Source organism: Symphalangus syndactylus, chromosome 6, assembly GCF_028878055.3.
Source record: "Symphalangus syndactylus isolate Jambi chromosome 6, NHGRI_mSymSyn1-v2.1_pri, whole genome shotgun sequence".
Classification (NCBI taxonomy): domain Eukaryota; kingdom Metazoa; phylum Chordata; class Mammalia; order Primates; family Hylobatidae; genus Symphalangus; species Symphalangus syndactylus.
In genome coordinates this window covers 115,322,391-115,343,442 of record NC_072428.2, presented here as the reverse complement: position 1 = coordinate 115,343,442, position 21,052 = coordinate 115,322,391, and the positions used below count along the sequence as shown (strand labels likewise).

The following is a 21,052-nucleotide window of genomic DNA, read 5'->3' as shown; positions in this document are numbered from 1 at the left end:
AAAAGCAGACAGTCCAGTTTTGGTGTTCATTGTAAACTCAATTTGGTTTTACTTCCTTACTATACTTTCCTGGCATCTGCTTTTATGGAAATATAGCTGGTCATTAACACAGCTTTGCATGCCTTAAAACTGTGTTGTTTTTCATGCAAAGTAGACATTTGTAGAATAATTACAGATGAGAAAGTATGCCCCATGGAATTTTTTCTTCATTACAAAATTATCCTGTTCTGATCATTTTATATCCACTTCATTATAAAAGGAGAGCACCGGGATAATCAAATATGTTAGTTATGATAGTAATCTTTAGAGCACTTGTTCTTACAAAGTAAGAAGTGATGAATTATATATAAAAGGAATCATTAGGGAAAAATTACTTAAGTAAATTCTTTCTGATCCCTGTTCCTTTTTACCACCTTCTCCAGTCTGTGAGAACAGCCTCTCTCAGCCACATATGAAGTTCCTGCTAAAGCTTACAGTCATGGTGAACTAGGCTGCTAACATCCAGAAGATGAGGATTTGCCAGAAAATACCATCTACTCATCACTGTGTCCAGATTTCTCTTCCATCTTTTGGTAGGATAACCCTGAGCTGAATGTTCTTTGTAAGTTACTCCAAATCCACTCTCCACCCCACTCAATGCCCCACAAAATTGACCTGTATGGACTGTATCAACTGGAATGCCTTGCCTTCTAATTCCTTTTAGGTTTAACCAATAGGACGAACTGACAGGAAATTTCAAACTGGGAGGAAAGAGAGGTAAGGAGGTATTCCCTCAACTAGTCTTCAGTTGGCCGTATCTGCAAACTTCCACTGAAGCCCATAGCTCTTGCTAAGCAGCCCTCTCCAAAGCTCTTTCTTTGCAGGCTCTAATAACTGCTCTTTCTCTTTACCTTAGTCTTTATCATTAGTCAAGCCTAAGTGTGATAATGGCTTCAAATTGGAGTTAGTTCTAGAATGCATCAACATTGTTTTTTGGTTTTCTTTGCTCACATATTTGTAAGTAGCCCCTTGAGGCTGTCTCATTAACTTTTTTGAGAGTGCCATCTATTTCCTGAATGATTCAGGCCCCTAACATTTTTTTCTTATGGAAACAGAGAGAAGAGGACTGAGATATTTTGAGTTACAGAATGATAGATTTAGAACTGGAAAGATTTATATACCAAACCATGATGAAATGGGATCCATAAATAAAAAGTGTTCTTCCCAAGCCAAAGAGCTAATTTCTTGAGGCAATGAGGCCATAATCAGTTTTCCAACTCCTGGTCAAGTCCTTTTTAAAAAAAAAAAAAAAAACTTAACATCTGGATTTAATCATCCAGAATCTAAATATTGAGATGAGTCAACAGGAATATGAGTCTTGCTTCATTTATTTACCTTTTTGCTTTTTTAATGCAATTGCTTTTTGAGGAAGATTAATAAGTAGACTGGAAAAGAAGGAGATCAATGGAAATGAAACAGGATAAATGAAGAAAGACTAGTACAGATAAGTACTGCATTGTAGGGACAGTGGTAGTTGACTTTCTAAATAGCAGTTATTGAGAATACTTGCTGTAGCATTCCTGGTCAATGTTTTCAGTTTATGTTGTGGATAAATAGGTCCTGTACCCAGAGTACATTTTGTGTCTAAAACAATAAATACATAGCTGCCAACCTCACATAAAAAAGGGTCACAATTTCACAGTATGGGATCAATTGGGACTTTGAATCTGTATTTTAGTGCCGGAAAATACATATTTCCATTATACGATTAACCTTCCCAGCATGAAGTATAAACCACCCCAGAACTAATACTGATATAAAAATTTTACTTTTATGTGTACCTGATGTATTATTTTATGTGCTGTAGAGAACTACACATACCACAAACACTCAGAAATGGCTTCTAAGAAGAGTCCTTAGTACCTTTTCTTATTCCCTCATTTAAGCATTTTAAATAATATAATTAAGATATATTTATTTTGTTCCTTTCTATGAGTAAGATAGTATTGGAAAAATAAAATAAAATATTTCACAAGCTGGTTAAAGAAACCTACACTTTAATTTGCAAAGATGATTGTGCATATAAAACTTGGTAATTCAAAAAAATCCCAGAAACGACAATTTATAGCACAAACACAAATCTATTCATGGTAAGCCCACATTTATGTAGTCACAGTTTACTTTTCAAAGGTTTATATTAGTGACAAAACAAAAAGCAACTAATATAAAACACTGTACTATTTTCATTCAAATAGGATAATTCAATTGCTAAATGATGGTTTTGTCTAAATCCATCATGCATCTGCCTTATATACTGATTGGGAAATCCTAGATATTTGTGTATCACAGAAAATATCTTTGCCCTAGGCTATAAGTCAGGGGATGATTTGAATAAAGGTGTCAGTTTATTTTATATTTATATTTAAAGAGAGTATAGTGGTAAAAGAACTAATATTTATGACAGTATTGAACAACATTAGGCCATGAGCCTCATTAAAGCTTCATAGGTTTCTGTCAGACTTAGGACGTAATTTCAAACATTTGACACTCACATATACAGCAAAAATCAATTAGGTGGGAAAGCTGTACAAATCAGTCAATCCATTAATAATAAAACAGCTCAAGAAAAAACACTTGAGATCTAGAGGGAAGGTAAAAATCATAAGAATCATTAATCCAGCTTGAGCAACATGGCAAAATACCTTCTCTTAAAAAAAAAAAAAAAAAAAAAAGTAGCCAGGCGTGGTAGCATGCTCCTGTAATCCCAGCTACTTGGGAGGCTGAGGTGGGAGGATAGCTTGAGCCCGGGAGGTGGAGAATGCAGTGAGCTGAGATCATGCCACTGCACTCCAGCCTGGGCAACAGAGTGAGACCCTGTCAAAAAAAAAAAAAAAAGAATCATGAGTGACCTGACAAATTTCTTCTAATAGAATGTGAACCACTACAATGGAGGCATCAGGACTGGCTGAATGTGATGCAGCCATCACATGCCTCAGGCTGGCTCCCCGGATCCAGGATCACCTTGATTATCACATACTGTGGTCCAGAGAAACCACAGTGTGGTAGCATATTGTGTTTCACTCAACTGTTTATTTCCCCAAATCATATTGTTCGATCATGACTGCTCAGTCCAAGAAGAAAAGCAATACACATATTTAAAAAGAAAATACCAACTAAGATTACATGAAACTAGAAATTCCATCTTATTTATGTTTGTATTTCCAGTGCCTAGAATGGTGCTATTAAATGCTAATACCATATGGTCAAGTCATTAAATATTATATTGCAATACATAAATTAACTAGAGTCTCATCACTGCTATTAACCAGTTGTGTGAAGTTGAACAAATTATTTCAACTTCCTGAGCTTCTGTTTCACATCTGAAAATAATTAATAAATTATTATAGTACGACCTCTGAGTTCACCCTGTTCCCCACCAAGAATGAAGTAAGATAATGCACATGAACAAGCTTTTTGGATTCCAACACACAGTAACCTGAATACATGTGTTTGTGTTGCTATTTCATATTTTATGGGTTAAAAAGGGGCACCAACTTTGTCATTGGTATTCTTCTGTTCAATACATGATCAGATTTATCAAACAATCATTAGTGGGCTTTTTTTCTGGAGAGTTTATTAAATGTTCCCATTTCAACCAAAAAAATGGCTTGCAAACACTTATTTTAGTCCATTTGGAGTTATTACAAAAAGATGTTGCTTATTATTTTTTCAAAATAATGAAAGGGAGTGTTCCAGAGTAAGGACCCAAACAATAGAAAGCTACGAACTCTGGAATTTCAGGACATGACACAGCAAGCCTTTCCCTAAGGTGGAAGGTTCTAGTCATATGATAATCATTGAATTTCAACAGAAAGAAAATGAATGATCATGTTTGTTCTTACAGCAAAATGCCAGTGTCTGTAATAGCCAATGTGAAACAAGAACAAAAATAAAGTGGTTTATACAGCATAAAGCAGTTCATTCTTAGCAACTTCAAGAGGCTTCTAAAACAGCTTAATAACAGAAACTTCTAGGTGTGTAAGCAAATATATGCCTGGAACAGAAAATTCTTCTGCTTCACCGTTGAAAACAGTGTTAGTGTCTTGTGGAAAGAGATCAATGTTAGTGATCATAGGAAAAACTCAACCAATAGGCAAACAGAAAAGTAGCCACGGATGAAAAGTAAGTTCAGATATGATGGAAAATAAACAATTGAATGCTGTTTGTGAAAATGAAAGAAAAGGTACATTGAGGTAAGGTACAGAAAACAGTAGGGATTACTTGAAATACATGTGAGTTTTGCCACACTCCCATCAGATATTAATCTTTGGGATTTGGGAATGAAAAATAAAAGAATTCCCTAAATTGTAGGTTATTCATAAACTACTTCAAATATTCCTCATACTTTTTACTCAAAATATAGATCTTAATATTCCTTCTAGTTTGAAAATATTGTTTAATAATATTTAAAAAGATGTTCAGCCTATAGCAAAGTTTCAAAAACTAGAAAACAACAGTAAATATCATTGGCTAGTTTTCAAATATGAACAGTGAGATGTTTTAGCAAGGTTAAAATTATTTTACTCCCTAAGCATCTTAATTCTTGAAACACTGTTATAAGATTTGTATAAATTATAGTATGTATACAAACTAATATCCATTTTATTGGTATGCATGTTCATGACCCTGTTTTCTGCCAAGGGTGAGTCATGAACATGCATAGCACCGAAGCAGCAATAAGCAAGATTGATTGGTCAGATTGTGGCAGATTCTAACCTAAGTGTTTCTATGCTGTTCTCAGAAAATGTCTACTTAACCTTTGATTCTGGATGTCAACATTTCCTGCTCTTGCTTTCAATGTGGCATAGTGCTTTCCTTCAAATCAGTAATTTCTCTGTGTTGACTGTAAAGCTTTAATTATTTCAAGATAATTGTAATGCTTTTTCTCATGTTCCCAATTTTTTGACAGAATTTTCTTAGGATTCTGGATTCAGAGAAACATAAGCCTGCTGTGAATCACTGGGAAGAAAGACTTGGATGAAAACTTTATGCAACACATACTTCTTGCTGCCCTGGTCTTTCTCATAGCCCCTCAACCTAAGGTAGCTCACAATATTTTTTTCTTTCTCCCAGTTTCTTGGTTATTCAGAGTCTTTTGTGGTACCATATGAATTTTAATCTTTTTTTACTAGATTTTTTTATTTCCATATGTTACTAGGGAACAGATGATGTTGGGTTACATGAGTAAGTTCTTTAGTGGTGATTTGTGAGATTTCGGTGCACCCACCACCCAAGCAGTATACACTTCACCCAATTTGTAGTCTTTTATCCCTCACACCCTTCCCACCCTTTCCCCCTGAGTCCCCAAAGTCCATTGTGTCATTCTTATATCTTTGCATCCTCATAGCTTAGCTCCCACTTATGAATGAGAACATACGATGTTTGGTTTTCCATTCCTAAGCTACTTCGCTTAGAATAATAGTCTCCAATCTCATCCAGGTCACTGTGAATGCCATTAATTCATTCCTTTTTATGGCAGAGTAGTATTTCATTGTATCTATACACCACAGTTTCTTTATCCACTCATTGATTAATGAGCATTTGGGTTGGTTCCACATTTTTGCAGTTGTGAATTGTACTGCTATAAACATGCATGTACAAATATCTTTTTTGTACAATGACTTCTTTTTCTCTGGGTAGATACCTAATAGTGGGATTGCTGGATCAAATGGTAGTTCCACTTTTAGTTCTTTACAGAATCTCCATACTGTTTTCCACAGTGGTTTTACTAGCTTACATTCCCACCAGCAATATAGAAGTGTTCTCTGTCCATCACATCCACACCAACATCTATTTTTTTTTAGTTTTTTTTATTATGGACATCTTGCAGGAGTAAGGTGGTATTGCATTGCGGTTTTGAATTGCATTTCCCTAATCATTAGTAGGTTGCATATTTTTTCATATGTTTGTTGGCCATTTGTGTATCTTCTTTTGAGAATTATGCATTCATGTCTTTAGCACACTTTTTGATGAGATTGTTTTTTTCTTGCTAATTTGTTTGAGTTTGTTGTAGATTCTTGATATTAGTCCTTAGTCAGATGTATATATTGTAAAGATTTTCTCCCACTCTGTGGGTTGTTGGTTTACTCTGCTGACTGTTCCTTTTGCCGTGCAAAAGTTCTTTCCTTTAAGTCCCAGCTATTTATTTTTGTTTTTATTGCATTTGCTTTTGGGTTCTTAGTCATGAAATATTTGCGTAAGCCAATGTCTAGAGGGATTTTTCTAATGTTATCTTCTAGGATTTTTATAGTTTTATAGTTGTTATAGTTTCAGGTCTTAGATTTAAGTCCTTGATCCATCTTGAGCTGATTTTTGTATGGGGTGAGATATGAAGATCCAGTTTCATTCTCCTGCATGTGGCTTGCCAATTATCCCAGCACCCTTTGTTAAATAGGGTGTCCTTTCCTCACTTTATGTTTTTGTTTGCTTTGTTGAGGATCAGTTGGCTGTAAGTATGTGGATTTATTTCTGGGTTCTCTATTCTGTTCCATTGATTTTTGGCCCTATTTTTATATAAGTACCATGCTGTTTTGGTGACTATGGCCTTATAGTATAGTTTGAAATCAGGTAATCCAGATTTGTTCTTTTTGCTTAGCCTTGCTTTAGCTATGTGAGCTCTTTTTTGGTCCCATATGAATTTTAGGATTCTTTTTTCTAATTCTCTGAAGAATGAAGGTGATATTTTGATGGGAATTGCATTGAATTTATAGATTGCTTTTGGTAGCATGGTCATTTTCACAATATTGATTCTACCCTCCTATGAGCATGAGATGTGTTTGCATTTGTTTGTGTCATCTAGGATTTCTTTCAGCAATGTTTTGTCATTTTACCTGTAGAGGTTTTTCACCTCCTTGGTTAGGTATATTCCTAAGTATTTTAATTTTTTTGCAGCTATTATAAAAGGGATTGAGTGCTTGATTTGATTCTCAGCTTGGTCACTATTTGTGTATAGAAGAGCTACTGAATAGTGTACATTAATTTTGTATCTGGAAACTTTGCTGAATTCTTTTATCAATTCTAGGAGCTTTCTGAAGAAGTCTTTAGGGCTGTCTAGGTAAACAATCATGTCGTCAGTGAACAGAGGAAGTTTGACTTCCTCTTTCCTGATTTGGATGCCCTTTATTTCTTTCTCTTGTCTGATTGCTCTGGCTAGGACTTCCAGTACTATGTCAAAGAAGAGTGGTGAGAGTGGGCATCCTTGTCTTGTTCCAGTTCTCAGAGGGAATGCTTTCAACTTTTCCCCATTCAGTATTATGTTGGCTGTGAGTTGGTCTTAGACGGCTTTTACTACATTTAGATATATCCCTTCTATGCCAATTTTGCTAAGAGTTTTGATCATAAAGGGATGCCAGATTTTGTTGAATGTATTTTTTTCTGCAGCTATTGAGATGATCATGTGATTTTTGTTTTTAATTCTGTTTGTGTGGTATATCACATTTATAGACTTGCATATGTTAAATCATCCCTGAATCCTGGTATGAAACCCACTTGATTATGGTGAATTATCTTTCTCATATGTTGCTGGATTTTGTTAGCTAGTAATTCATAAAGGATGTTAGCATCTATGTTCACCAGGGATATTGGTCTGTAGGATTTTTGTTTGTTTGTGATGTCCTTTCTGGTATTAGGGTGATACTGGCTTCATAGAATGATTTAGAGAGGGTTCCCTCTTTCTCTATCATGTGGAATAGTGTCAATAGGATTGGTACCAATTCTTCTTTAAATGTCTGGTAGAAATCTGCTGTGAATCCATCTGGACCTGGACTTTTTTGTTGGAAATTTTTAAATTACCATTTCAATCTTGCTGCTTTTTTTGGGTCTGTTCAGGGTATCTAATTCTTCCTGATTTAAGCTAGGAGGGTTGTATTTTTCCAGGAATTTATTCATCTCCTCTAGGTTTTCTAGTTTATGTATTTAAAAGTGTCCACAGTAGCCTTTAATGATCTTTTGTATTTCTTTGATGTCAGTTGTAATGTCTCCCATTTTGTTTCCAATTGAGTTTATTTGCGTTTTTGCTCTTCTTTTCTTGGTTAATCTTGGTAATGGGCTATCAATTTTATTTATTTTTTCAAAGAATCAGCTTTTGGTTTCATTTATCTTTTGTATTTTGTTTGTTTGTTTGTTTGTTTCAATTTCATTTAGTTCTGCTCTGGTCTTGGTAATTTCCTTTCTTCTGCTGAGTTTGGGTTTGATTTGTTCTTGCTTATCTAGTTCCTTGTGGTATGACCTTAGATTGTCTGTTTGTACTCTTTCAGACTTTTTGATATAGGTGTTTAGGGCTATGAACTTTCCTCTTAGCAGCACCTTTGTTGTATCCCAGAAGCTGTGATAGGTTTTGTCACTGTTGTCATTCAGTTCAAATAATTTTTTAATTTCCATCTTGATTTCATTTTGACCCAATGATTATTCAGGAGCAGATTCTTTAATTTCCATGTATTTGCCTGGTTTTAAAGGTTCCTTTTCAAGATGATTTCCAGATTTGTTCCACTGTTGTCTGAGAGGGTGCTTGATATAATTTAAATTTTCTTAAATTTATTGAGACTCATTTTGTGGCCTATCATATGGTCTACCTTGGAGGAAGTACCATATGCTGTTCAACAGAATGTATATTCTGCGATTGTTGGGAAGAATGTTCTGTATACATCTGTTACATCCATTTGTCCCAGGCTACAGTTTAAATCCATTGTTTCTTTGTTGAGTTTCTGTTTTGATGACCTGTCTAGTGCTGCCAGTGGAGTATTGAATTCCCCCACTATTATTGTGTTGCTGTCTATCTCATTTCCTAGGTCTATTAGTAATTGCTTTATAAATTTGGGAGATAGAGTGTTAGGTGCATATATATTTAGGATTGTGATTTTTTCTGTTAGACAAGGCCTTTTGTCATTAGATAATAGCCCTCTTTGTCTTTTTTAACTGCTGTTGCTTTAGGGTTTGTTTTGTCTGGTATAAGAATAGCTACCCTTGCTTGCTTTTGGTGTTCACTTGCATGGAATATGTTTTTCCACCCCTTTATCTTAAGTTTATGTGAGTCTAATATGTGTTAGGTGAGTCTCTTGAAGACAGCAGATAGTTAGTTGGTGAATTCTTATCCATTCTGCAATTCACTCTCTTTTAAGTGGAGCATTTGGGCTATTTACATTAAAAGCTAATATTGAGATGTGAGGTACCATTTCATTCATCATGCTATTTGTTGACTGTGTATCTTGGTTTTTTGTTTTTTGTTTTTTAATTGTATTTTTGTTTTATAGGTCCTGTGAGATTTGTGCTTTAAAGAGGTTCTGTTTTGATGTGTTTCCAGGATTTGTTTCAAGATTTAGAGATCCTTTTAGCAGTTCTTGTAGTGTTGGCTTGGTAGTGGTGAATTCTCTCTGCTCATTTGTTTGTCTGAAAAAGTCTGCATCTTTCCCTCACTTATGAACTTAGTTTTGCTGGATACCAAACTTTTGGCAGATAATTGTTTTGTTTGAAGAGGCTGAATATAGGGCCCCAATCCCTTCTAGTTTGTAGGGTTTCTGCTGATAAATCTGCTGTTAATCTGATAGGTTTTCCTTTATAGGTTACCTGGTGCTTTTGCCTCACAGCTCTTAAGATTCTTTCCTTCATCCTAACTTTAGATAACCTGATGATGAAGTGCCTAGGCAATGATCTCTTTGTGATGAATTTCCCAGGTGTTCTTTGTGCTTCTTGTATTTGGATGTCTAGGTCTCTAGCAAGCCCAGGGAAGTTTTCCTCAATTATTACCCCAAATATGTTTTCCAAACTTTTAGATTTCTCTTCTTCCTCAGGAATGCCAATTATTCTTAGGTTTAATCATTTAACATAATCCCAGACTTCTTGGAGGCTTTGTTCATATTTTTTAATTATTTTTTTGTTTGTCCTTGTTAGATTGGGTTAATTCAAAGACTTTGTCTTTGAGCTCTGAAGTTCTTTATTCTGCTTGTTTGGTTATATCGCTGAGACTTTCCAGAGCAATTTGCATTTGTATAAGTGCATCCACTGTTTCCTGAAGTTTTGATTGTTTTTTATTTATGCTATCTATTTCATTGACTATTTCTCCCATCACTTCTTGTATCATTTTTTTTATTTCCTTAAATTGGGCTTCACCTTTCTATGTTGCCTCCCTGAGTAGCTTAATAACTAACCTTCTGAATTCTTTTTCAGGTAAATCAGGGATTTCTTCTTGGTTTGGATCCATTGCTGGTGAGCTAGTGTGATTTTGGGGAGTGTTAAGGAACTTTGTTTTGCCATATTACCAGGGTTGGTTATCTGATTCCTTCTCATTTGTGTAGGCTCTGTCAGAGGGAAGGTCTAGGGCTTAAGGCTGTCGTTCAGATTCTTTTGTCCTATGGGGTTTTCCCTTGATGTGGTACTCACCCCCTTTTCCTAGGGATCTGGATTCCTGAGAGCTGATCTGTTATCTCTCTTCTGGATCTAGCCACCCAGCAAGTCTACCAGGCTCTGGGCTGGTACTGGGAGTTTTCTAAATAGAGTCCTGTGATGTGAACCGTCTGTGGGTCTCTCAGGTGTGGATACCAGCACTTGCTCCTGTGGAGGTGGCAGGGGGGTGAAATGGACTGTGAGTGTCCCTTGCTTTTGTTGTTTAATGCACTGTTTGTGCTGGTCGGCCTCCTGCAGGGCGGTGGCGCTTTCAAGAGAGCATCAGCTGTGGTAATATGGGGAGGAGCAGGCAATGGGCAGGGCCGTAGAGCTCCCAAGAGTACATACTCTTTGTCTTCAGTTACCAGGGGTCGTAGGGAAGGACCATTAGGTGGGGGCAGGGCTAGGCATGTCTGAGCTGAAACTCTCATTGGGTGGGTCTTGCTGCGGCTGCTGTGGGGGATGGAGGTGAGGTTCCCAGGTCAATGGAGTCATGTTCATAGGAGGATTATGGCTGCATCTACTGTGTCATGCAGGTTGTCAGGGAAGTAGGGGAAAGCCAGCAGTCACAGGCCTCACCCAGCTCCCACTCAACCCAAAGGGCCAGTCTCACTCCCACTCTGCCTTCCCCACCCAACAGCATTGAGTCTGTTTGTAGGCAGTGGGTGAGCAGGGCTGAGAACTTACCCCAAGCTACCTGCCTCCCAGCTGCGAAAGCAAATAGGACTTTCGTTCTTCCCCCTCCTGTGGAGTCCCCACACCAGATTCACTCCCTCCTTCAAGTTCTGGCCAGGAGACTTCTCGATGGGTTCAAGTGGTTACAAAGTTCATATAGAGGTTTCCTTCTCCCTGTGGCCTTTTTCCAGTGCCTCTAGCTTCCCTCCCCAAGGACCCCTGTGAATCAAGCAGAATTGGCTTGCTAGGGGACCCAGAAAGCCCACAGGGTTTTTCCTGCTGCTTCCCCTACCCCTGTATTTCACTTGGCTCTCTAAATTGACGCAGCTCCAGGTAAGGTCAGAATCTTCTCCCACGATCTAGATCTTCAGCTTCCCCAGGAGTGAGGGGATGGTGTTCAGGGGCAGATGATCTCCCTTTCTTACTTTCACAGTTGGGACACTCATTATTTGGGGTGTCTCCCGGGTCTTGCAGGAGCGATCTGCTTCCTTCAGAGGGTCTGTGGGTTCTCCTGGCTTTCATAATGTATTCCTGCAGTCATTCTGGAGCAAAAGTTTATGATGCAAGCCACCACACACCGCTCTGTTTGTCCAAGCAGGAGCTGCAATCTAGTCCTGCCTCCTGTCCTGCCTGATTTCCCAAGTGGCTCTAACATTTTGTTTTCTGTTCTGTAAAAATTGCCATTGAGATTTTCATAGGGATTGCATTAAACTTGTGGATCACTTTGAGTAGTATGAACATTTTGACAGTAATAGTTTTCTAAGCCATCAGCACAGAATGTCTTTCCATTTATTTGTGCCTTATTTAATTTGTTATCAATATTTTGCAGTTTTCAGTAAACATGGCTTTAACCTCCTTGGTTAAGCTTATTCCTAAATAGTTTACTTTTTTTTAATGCTATAGGAAACAGAATTTCATTCTTAAATTCCATTCCTATAAGATGAAAAAAAACTATTTGCAAAACATAGTTTAAGGGTTAATCTTCAATATATATAAGAAGGTTCTACAAATCAATAGCAAAACAATACAAAAAAACCCGAAGTAACTCAATTTAAAACATGGATAAAGGACTTACATAGTCATTTCACTAAAAAAAAAACACAAATTGCCAAGAGATATAAAAACATGTTCAAAAAACTACCTATTGTATACTAAGCTCACTAACTGGGTGACAGTATCCCTACTCCAAACCTCAGCATCATGTAATATACCCATGTAACAAACTTATACAGGTACCCCCTGTATCTAAAATAAAAGTTAAAATTTTATGAAAGAAACATAATGTCAATAATCATCAAGGAAATACAAATCAAAACCACAATGAACAATCACCTTGTACCTGTCAGGATGGTTATTATTAAAAAAAGAAAGAAAGAAAGAAAGAAAACAAGATAAGTGTTTGTAAGAATGTGGAGAACTTAGAACACTGTACATGGCTGGTGGGAATGTGAAATGGGGCTGCTATAGGAAAAACAATATAAAGGTTCTTCATAAAATTAAAAATAGAACTACCATATGATTCAAAAATCCCATATCTGGGTATGTCTCCAAAAGAATTGAAATCAGAATACTGAAGAGATTTCCACACTTCTTGTTTGTTCCAACACTGTTCACAATAGCCAAGCTATTGAAACAATTTAAATGTTCATTGACATTTCTGCCTCCCTCGTTCTTCCCTCTTTTCCTCCCTCCCTTCTTTTTTTTTTATTATACTTTAAGTTTTAGGGTACATGTGCACAACGTGCAGATTTGTTACATATGTATACATGTGCCATGTTGGTGTGCTGCACCCATTAACTCTCCATTTAACATTAGGTATATCTCCTAATGCTATCCCTGACCCCTCCCCCCACCCCACAACAGGCCCCAGTGTGTGATGTTCCCCTTCCTGTGTCCATGTGTTCTCATTGTTCAATTCCCACTTATGAGTGAGAACACGCGGTGTTTGGTTTTTTGTCCTTGCGATAGTTTGCTGAGAATGATGGTTTCCAGCTTCATCCATGTCCCTACAAAGGAGATGAACTCATCATTTGTTATGGCTGTATAGTATTCCATGGTGTATATGTGCCACATTTTCTTAATCCAGTCTATCGTTGTTGGACATTTGGGTTGGTTCCAAGTCTTTGCTATTGTGAATAGTGCCGTAATAAACTTCTGTGTGCATGTGTCTTTATAGCAGTGTGTTTTATAATCCTTTGGGTATATACCCAGTAATGGGATGGCTGGGTCAAATGGTATTTCTAGTTCTAGATCCCTGAGGAATCGCCACACTGACTTCCACAATGGTTGAACTAGTTTACAGTCCCACCACCAGTGTAAAAGTGTTCCTATTTCTCCACATCCTCTCCAGCACCTGTTGTTTCCTGACTTTTTAATGATTGCCATTCTAATTGGTGTGAGATGGTATCTCATTGTGGTTTTGATTTGCATTTCTCTGATGGCCAGTGATGATGAGCATTTTTGCATGTGTCTGTTGGCTGCATAAATGTTTTCTTTTGAGAGGTGTCTGTTCATATCCTTCACTCACTTTTTGATGTGGTTGTTTTTTTCTTGTAAATTTGTTTGAGTTCATTGTAGATTCTGGATATTAGCCCTTTGTCAGGTGAGTAGATTGCAAAAATTTTTTCCCATTCTGTAGGTTGCCTGTTCACTCTGATGGTAGTTTCTTTTGCTGTGCAGCAGCTCTTTAGTTTAATTAGATCCCATTTTTCAATTTTGGCTTTTGTTGCCATTGCTTTTGGTGTTTTAGACATGAAGTCCTTGCCCATGCCTATGTCCTGAATGGTATTGCCTAGGTTTTCTTCTAGGGATTTTATGGTTTTAGGTTTAACGTTTAAGTCTTTAATCCATCTTAAATTAATTTTTGTATAAGGTGTAAGGAAAGGATCCAGTTTCAGCTTTCTACACATGGCTAGCCAATTTTCCCAGCACCATTTATTAAATAGGGAATCCTTTCCCCATCTCTTGTTTTTGTCAGGTTTGTCAAAGATCAGATAGTTGTAGATATGCAGCATTATTTCTAAGGGCTCTGTTCTGTTCCATTGGTCTATATCTCTGTTTTGGTACCAGTACCATGCTGTTTTGATTACTGTAGCCTCGTAGCATAGTTTGAAGTCAGGTAGCATGATGCCTCCAGCTTTGCTCTTTTGGCTTATGCTTGACTTGGCAATGCGGGCTCTTTTTTGCCTCCATATAAATTTTAAAGTAGTTTTTTTCCAATTCTTTGAAGAAAGTCATTGGTAGCATGATGGGGATGGCATTGAAACTATAAATTACTTTGGGCTCCTTCCCTTTCTTTCTCATTTTCTTCCTTGTTACTTTCTCCCTTTCTCTCTTTTGGTTCTTCCTCTTACTAAATCATAGAAGGCATTAAAGCAAATATTCACTGTGTTCACTGTCATATGCTTTAAAACAGTGCCTAGCACATAATAGGTGCTCAATAAATGCTCATTAGATGAGTGAATAAGTGAATGAGTGAATACATGAAAGAATAAAAAAAACCTTGTGTCATTTATTTAAACTTAGCTCATTTTTGATGTGACGATATTGCTGTTTTCCTCCCAGAGTTGTTGTAAAGGGTACATGTGATGAGTTTAAGAAAATATTGATGCAAGTTTATTTGAAAATGGAACTTATTAAGATACTAAGCCTGTAGAATTTTTTTTTAAAAAAGAGAATATAGGCATGGTATAGCTGTATTAACATGTTAGCCAAAAATATTTAAAAAGTACTCACAGGCAGATTTTTTTTTTATTAAAGTTCACTGTAGTTTTCTTAAGACATAAAATATTGGGAGTTGCCAAAGTTGTTCACCATGATTTAGAGACCTACACTTCAGTAAATAGAAAGGAAAAGTAGAAAATTACTTTGCATTGTTGAGTATTTAGAGTAGATCCAAGACCACATTAAGATTTTTACATATTATGTATCACTGAGGCAGTACTGTTATTTTAATTTATAAATTTATAAATAAAGAATTCAGCCCCAGATACATGAGATCTGCATGTCTTTAAATCAAGTGCTTTACCTATTACATCATCTTTCTCTCATCAACGACTAGGAAAATGGTGTAACAGATAAGTCTGTAACAATTTTTTATCCTATGTAAACCAAAAAATGTATCAGACAGTTCTCAATCAATTAAAAAATTTATTTTGCAAAGGTTAAGGAGGCACATGCGGGAAACAGGCCTGTGCCTTTCTCCAATGTTGATTTTGAGGGCTTCAATCTTTAAAAGGGAAAGGGTGAATACTGGGGACAGAGCAAGAAATTTTTAAAAGGTGTAGGTAGATGAGGCAAATGGTTGCATTCTGTTGAGTCTCTGATCAGCCATTCATGTGTGAGGGAAAGAGAGAGAAATAGCCACTTATGCATTCATCTGGCTCAGTGAATCTGCATTTTTACATATGATAAAATAAATGTAGGGCAGAGGAAGCAATCAGATAGGCGTTTGTCTCAGGTGATCAGAGGGATGACTATGAGTTCTGACCTTTGTTCCATACCTGTGAAGATAAGGTATCAATTTACATTGCCGGGATGAAATTCAACAGAACTGTTTTAGGGTAAAGATCTTGAATCTCACATGGAATTTCCTAATGGACAAATTGTGAGGGAAATATGTAGTGTTTTGTTGTTGTTGTTGTTATTTTTTAAGTGTAGCTATCTTATTTGGGAATGAAATGGGAGACAGGTTTGCCTGACTGTTTATTTTCCTTTCATACCTATGTTATATTATTGGGTGCCAGTTCTGTCCACTCCCTTTTCAGAGAAATCCCACCTACTGTCCTGGCTGAGGTGTTGTCAGGTCACAGAACTCAATGTTACCTTAACTCACCTCAAGTGATTGGGCCAGGAGAAATTTTCTATGCTACAGCTTTAAAAAAAAAATGATAAATCGCTTAGATTGCTTTATTGGGAATTTGAATTGAGAAACCAGAGGTAAATGCCAGTTATCTTGGGGTTCTGACACAGTTAATTTATGAGGTCACACCTTGGAGAAAAAAATAGAAAGTATATGAAGCAGTCAGGGGTGAGGCTGGTGTGCTAGCAAGCCAAAGCCACCTGCAAGCAGAAGTTATTAAAGAGTAGGAAAATAAGTCAGCAGTAAGGAAAGGCAAGAGCAAGAATCACACATGCTGAGATTAGGGAGACCATGCAGCCCCTAAGAGATGACAAGAGAACCCTTGTTTTTCTAGTTCTTAGTTTCAGTCCCTGTAAGACTATGTCTCTTATCATTTGGTAACTGTACAATTGTCTGTTATATCTTTATTTTAAAAAATAAATCTTCCCTTTTCTTTTGCCAGAACTAGTCGGAGAGGTCTCTCTTGAAATTAAAATGATTGTAAGTAGAACAGATTATACTGCTCCAAAAAACCCATTATTTTGTGTGATGTGTGTGTGTGTGTGTGTGGGTGTCTGTATTTAAAGAAAGAGTCTGTTTTCTCCTCAAGCTATGAGTTTCAGTTTTATTTTAAGACACACTTTTATCTGTTACCACAGTGGGAGAACAGAGAATTTTTTTTTGCGTGTGATTTCTTGCTTTTAGGAAAGAAAGTGTTTCAAAATTTGAATAAGAAATAATATATAGAAATCATCTTTGTTTGTTATAGCCTCCCAATCTTATTCACATAGTCTGAAAATTCAGCTTTACATAATGAGAACTACATTCACCTCATAGCTACAATAATTACTGAAGAAGTTTAATTTTGCAGGAAATATAACTAAGAATAATAGCAAATGAAGATTTCTTAAGCTTATCTTAAATATTACATTTAATACTATATCAACTAATGAAAGTTTTATTTCAATGATTAATGTTTGATTGACTTAAGCTAGCATTTTTATTCAAAGTAAAAGCTTCGCCAATGTGCATTTATAACTTATAGTCCTGATAGTTAAACTGAAGTTTGGGTTGAAAATATCTTTGTGCAATAGAAATGCATATATAAGACTAACATGAACTATGGTTGACATTAAACAGAAAGGTATTACAAGTATCAGACCTAACTGAAAAAATGTCTGCTAGTTGCATGCAAATACTCTAAAGGAATAAGACAAATATCTTTATGTGACTTAATAAGCCCAATTTCTTTATTTTATAGTTATACCACTATAACTTCAGTATAAAGTGTAAATTGGTGTCTTTCTAGTTAATAAAAAGTAAAGACAGGTTTTCTAGGGGTATGAATGCTTTTAGACATAAATGTAGAGGTGATAGTTGTTTTCCTGATATAAACAGAGCAGATAAAGTATGCAAAACAGTTTTAAATCATTAAGCAAGAGGAGCAAAAATTAAGAAACATTAGCTCAGCCCTCATTCAGGCTTAAGGTCACTTCAATAGGTTATTCTTAGAGACACTTAAAGTCACCCATTGGCCAAGCATAGAAATTCATTTCTCTTGTTAGGACTTTCTGTAAATACAGAAAGTGGGCCGTGTTTCCACAGACCCTTTATTCCGGCACTTCTCCTGTGGCTCTTCTCTGTTACCTACTACTGCTCCATTAATTTCTCCATGAACCTTGATGATTTCCTACAGGCAATTACCCAAAGGCCATTGTCAAGACTGATGATAATCCTTCCTACAGTTCACATACTTTGGCTGATAGAGCCTACGCAGAGGGTGTAGCTCTGTTCTCTCTGCCATCACGATCTCCTCTCCATTTGCCCCCAATCTCCTGCATTGGCATCTATCTCTAGCCCATCAGAAGCATTTTCACATTCTTGTCAAAGTGAGGAATGAGAGAACTGGGCCACCATTATTAATCACAACTTCACTCACTACAAGAGGCATCATTCACTCTGCCCCTGGAACCGTCTTCATTCTCTACTATCATTTTTCTTTATCACTTACGGCAATATTCTTTCAGAAGTTTCATGGACTCTTCTTTGACTTTTATCATAAAATCTTGAATCAAACCTGTCTCCATGCAATGATTCTCCACAGCATGAGTAACTTTAGGTCCTTTCCCTTGGGGCTGCCAGACTCCATACAAATAATGGGTCTTAGGATGATTAACGAATTCTTCCAAGTGACAGTTAAAGAGGCTGCCTGCCTAGAGCAAATGAAAGGCATGTGGAATGGAGATGGGTGTTATAAAGAGAATGAGTTTGGATGTTGCAAATTTCACAAAATACCCTCTCTGAAGATCAAATTCTGATGCAGGTAAGAGACTGGAATTAGGTAGAAATTCTAGTTATAAAATCCGTGAATAACTTCATATTTCTGAATACAATATTGTCAGTTATTTTATTCAAGTCGATGAAATGTGAGTTTAAATACTCAAGGTTTAAAAATCAAGAGAAAAGTATTAGAGATGACTTTATCATTGCAAATTAAACACAAGAGCTAGATTTCTTCTTAAGTTTTTCATTTTTGTTTTTCTTCACCTGTACTCTTCTCAAAACCTGTATCTATGCTGACAAGATTATTTTGGCTCTAGTAGTAGATTTGGGTTTGCAATGGGAAGTAATTGTAATTAGCAATTTATGCAAACTAATTATTCTTTTTTTATGACTTGGATGTTGACTTTAGTGTGTGTCTGTGTGTATGTGTGTATGCATGTGCATATATGTGTATGCATGTGCATATATGTGTATGAGTGTACATATTTATTACTAGAAATTGTTAGAAATGTTTTAAGGAGCATTATTAAAGTTTATAAGTGAAATAATCTTCATGATATAAAAAACATGAATAGACATAAATGAATAAAATATTTCACAATATATTTTTGAGTCAGTAATTTCAGATGTCCTTTTAGTATTTTCCTATAATTCTGCCTTTCTCAAAATATAAAAATGTATTCATTACCTTCTCTCCAAAAATGCTTCCCTCTCCAGAGCTCCTTTCCATCCTTATTACCACCATCATTTCACCAGTCATAGTTTCACACATCCTTGTCATGTTTCATTGCTCTTCCATCTTATTCGATCAAGGCATCATACAAAGTTTAGAATTCACTTTAAAACATGCCTTACATTTATCTCTTTCTTTTCATTATCTCTGTCCCCATTTTAGTTGTGAATTTTATTATTTCAAATTTAGAGTGTCTCTACGGGTATCTCTACAGTTATACTGACACTCTACAGGTATGCTGATATCTCCACAGTTATACTGTACCAACACTTCCTGCTATGTATAATACAATGTTTTACATTCACCAGACCTGTAACAAAATTTTTGTTTAACTGTTTTTTTCTTCACTTCCATTTTCTTCCTCTTTTTCTTCTCTCCTACAAATTTAGATCTGTATGTTATTGTCAGGCTTTCTTTATTCTTTTCATAGTATTCCTTTCTTAAACAATTTTCAATAGCTTCCTACTGGCTGTGGAAGTAAATCTAGATTTCTCTGCTCTTATTTCATACCTGACAAATTCCAGTTCTGCCATGCCAATCAAAACTTGTATTTCACAGCTTCACGGTGTGGACTGTGCTTTAGACAAGCCAACTTGAACACAATCCTTTCACAATGACATGCTTATGCTGATTTCATTCTTCTCTTTTGCCTAAGGGGTATTTAATGCTTCAAGCTTATCATTCAAGATGAGGTTAAGTTTAGTTTTCCAAATATTTGCTATAACACCTAATTCAAATGTTGCTCTTGTAGGTGTTACACTTCATCATGTGCTACTTTCTGGCATTTGCTTTCCCAGCATGAAGGAAAAATACGTCGATGGCAAGGATTAAGCTGCATACTCTAAGTATGAAAGAGTCTCCTGGCAGTAAACTGCCCTAGAGACCAACTAGGTCAGCCCCTTCATTTCAAAGCTGATAAAACTGAGGCTTAAGTGATCAACTGGCTTTCAAAAAGCCGTAGAACCCTTAGCAACAGCATTAGGAATCACACTCCATTTTCGCCTCAGTACATAGTGAAGCATATACATAGGAAAGCATGTATTAATTCCACTTAATTCTGGATTTGCATGTAACTAATTCTCTGTAGACAGGAAAAGATGTTTATCTTCACAATATTATAGCTTTCAAAGCTGGCTGATTTCAAAGTATCCTGTTGTGACAAGAAATGATGAACAAAATATTTACTGAGGGAGAATATATGTCTTATTTTTAAATAGCTTCTATTTTCTTCTTCTTCTTCTTTTTTTTTTTTTTTCTGAGATGGAGTCTCGCTCTGTCGCCCAGGCTGGAGTGCAGTGGCATGATCTCGGCTCACTGCAAGCTTCACCTCCTGGGCTCATGCCATTTTCCTGCCTCAGCCTCCCGAGTAGCTGGGACTATAGGCTGGCTAATTTTTTGTATTTTTAGTAGAGACAGGGTTTCACCATGTTAGCCAGGATGGTCTCAATCTCCTGACCTTGTGATCCACCGGCCTCGGCCTCCCAAAGTGCTGGGATTACAGGCATGACCCAGCGTGCCCAGCCATAGCTTCTATTTTCTAAACAGAATGGAAACCCAGTTATCTTTTTTTTACCTAGTAGGGTAATGTACATAAAGAATCCAATGTGAAAATTGCAAAGAAAACTATAGAGGAAAAGAGTTAGAAGGAAAGAAGAGATGGCTGGAAGCATGGAGAGAAAACAACATGAGGATTTTTGTAGTGAATTGCTAAATGCTTTGCACTGTAATGTCATTTCTTCCCTAATCACTCCACAAAATCTTTAATAAATTAATCTTACAACTCATTATTTCAAAATGCAACCCAAAGTACTTCTGCACTGGTTCAATGTGGGTAAAAAAGGAAAAGAGATTCAGCATAAAGTTTCAGATACATCTGTATTACTTTGAGTCATCAGCAATAGTTTAAATTTTTAAATTTTTTGTCTTCTTTTTAATACTGACAAAATCCTACTTCAATTAAAATAATGTAATTTATAAAAATTAAATATTTTAGGTATTTCATGGAATATCTTAATTATATAGGAAAGATATATTTCAATGATTAAAGAAAATTTCTCATTAGACTACAAAATTGGAAATAAAAATGACATTTTCTGATTAAAGCT

The 21,052-nt window shown here is 36.2% G+C and overlaps 1 long non-coding RNA gene across 1 annotated transcript; it reads left to right on the top strand.

The window, feature by feature from the left end:
- Nucleotides 1-739: 739 nt before the first annotated feature.
- LOC129484026 (uncharacterized) lies at nucleotides 740-20,636 on the top strand. Its single transcript, XR_008658342.1, has 4 exons — nucleotides 740-756; nucleotides 4,949-5,081; nucleotides 16,395-16,432; nucleotides 20,525-20,636. It is a non-coding gene; the product is annotated as an uncharacterized lncRNA (long non-coding RNA).
- The last annotated feature ends 416 nt before the right edge of the window (nucleotides 20,637-21,052 follow it).